This window comes from Otolemur garnettii, unplaced genomic scaffold, assembly GCF_000181295.1.
Source record: "Otolemur garnettii isolate 467f Iridium unplaced genomic scaffold, OtoGar3 scaffold00101, whole genome shotgun sequence".
NCBI lineage: Eukaryota > Metazoa > Chordata > Mammalia > Primates > Galagidae > Otolemur > Otolemur garnettii.
The window spans coordinates 7,035,747-7,038,181 of record NW_003852496.1 but is presented as its reverse complement, the minus strand read 5'-3'; positions in this window follow the sequence as shown (position 1 = coordinate 7,038,181).

Here is a 2,435-nt window from a genome sequence, read left to right as displayed (position 1 = left end):
CCACAACGCCCGGCTATTTTTTGGTTGCAGCCGTCATTGTTGTTTGGCGGGCCCAGGCTGGATTTGAACCCGCCACCTTGGGTGTACATGGCTGGCGCCTTGGCCACTTGAGCCACAGGTGCCAAACCTTCCGTTCTGTTTTGTCACAATCCAAGCCTCTGTTCTTTCTGTTACTTCATGATGGTACATAAGCCTCTGTGCCCCATTGGTGGGTTAGTTAATCACTCTGATGCTTCTGATGTACACATTTAGAAATTGTGTATGCCTTTTATCTAATTAATCTGCCTTTCATGAGTTTACTTCTCAGCAAAGCTTCAGAGGATGAAGGGGAAGTTTTACCCTTGACCTCCACGTTACTAGCCAAAGGGGTTCTCAGCCCACAGCCCAGGAGGAATCCAATATACTGAGACAGCAGAGAAAAAGCTTAATATTGCAAGGCAGTACGCAGGGAGACAGAGGGATATTTCTTCAGTCTGCTCCCCCAGAATTTGGGGGCTAATGTTTTTAAGGTAATTTGGTGGACAAAGGGTTAGGGAATTGGGTCTGCTGATTGGCTGGGGATGAATTAACAGGATTGGAAAGCAGAAATTTTCTTCTTGTGCTGAGACAGTTTTTGGGTAGGAGGGTCATAGTGTTACAGGCCAGCCAGGTTGATTGCCCACTGCTCAAGAGGAAGCCACTGAGATAGCAGGTGTTACAGAAGAGAAAGAATTTAATGTCACAGGTGCCATGGAAGGAAACAGGAGGAGATTTTCAAATCCATCTCCTTAAAATTTTTGGAGAAAGGGTTTTTATTTTTATTTATTTATTTATTTTTTGAGACAGAGCCTCAAGCTGTCCCCCTGGGTAGAGTGCCACGGCATCATGGCTCACAGCAACCTCCAACTCCTGGGCTCAAGTGAGTCTCCTGCCTCAGCCTCCCAAGTAGCTGGGACCCACTGCACCACCCAGGCACCCGCTGCAATACCCAGCTATTTTTTTGATTGCAGCTGTCATTGTTGTTTGGTGGGTCCTGGCTGGATTTGAACCCGCCACCTTAGGTGTATGTGACTGGCAGCTTAGCCACTTCAGCCACAGGTGCCTAGCCAGGAGAAAAGGTTTTTAAATATAGTTTAGCAGGGAAAGGGCTAGGCACTTGGGTCTTTTGATAGTCTGCGTTCAGGTGGAATCATAGGGGTGTAGAATTTTTTTTTTTCCTTTTGGTAAAGACAGAGTCTCTCTTTATTGCCCTCAGTAGAGTGATATGGCATCACACAGCTCACAGCAACCTCTAACTCCTGGGCTTAGGCAATTCTCTTGCCTCAGCCTCCCAAGTATCTGGGACTACAGGTGCCTGCCACAACGCCCGGCTATTTTTTTGTTGCAGTTTGGCCGGGGCTGGGTTTGAACCTGCCACCCTCGGTATATGGGGCCAGCACCCTACCCACTGAGCCACAGGCACTGCCCATGGGGTGTAGAAATTGACTCCTTGTGCTCAGTCTGTTCCTAGGTGGGGATCACAAGACTAGTTGTGTGAGTTCTGTGGTCTGGGTGGTTCAGCTGATCCACTGGAATGCAGGGCCTGGGAGATACTTCAAAAACTAGCCTTTGGTTTCATAAAGTGTTGTCTATGGGAGCACTGAAGAGAGCTAAGGATCTTTATGACCATCAGCATTATGACTCCTGAGTAGTGGGCAATTACAGGAAAGCAAACTAGGGAACAATGGCTGGATGTGTGAGTGCGTGCACACACACACACAATGCCTATACCTTTGCAGAGTTCAGGGCCCCATCACAGTTCTCACTTTCTGGCCCTTTGTTAATTTTTTATTTTATTTATTTACTTTTTGTTGTTGCAGTTTTGACTGGGGCTGGATTTGAACCCGTCACCCTCGCTATATGGGGCTGGTGCCCTACCCACTTAGACACAGGCACCACTCTGTTAATTTTTTAAAGGTTGGTTTCAACAGGATCTGTTGAGTCAGTTCCAATGCATGGCCACCGGTCTGGTTGGCATTAGTTGGTCCCTCTGAACGCAGTGTCTGGATGATATCTCAAAGCCCAGTCTTAGGTTTACAACAGGGATGTTCTCTTTAGAAGTGATTGGAGATGTCACAAATCTTACGTCTGTCAAGAATATGTGACTTTTAAGTAGGAAGTAATTACAGAAGGCAATCTATAAAGCAATCACTGGTTGACTGTTTGCTATGTCTATACTTCTGTAGAAAGCAGACTTTGACCACAGTTCCTGCCTATGGCCTTACATTAAGGTGTTTTCACCGATATCAGCGTTCCACAGGGACTGAGAATGGCTAGGTTTAAGTTTTAGAGGCAGGGGTGGGATTGATTCAATCAGAAAAAAGGTTACTTGAATTCACAGTCTGGCCCTGGCACTGAGGTAGGTGCTGAGGATTTTGAGATGAAGAAGTCTGAGCCGCTGCCTTGCAGGGTCTTCT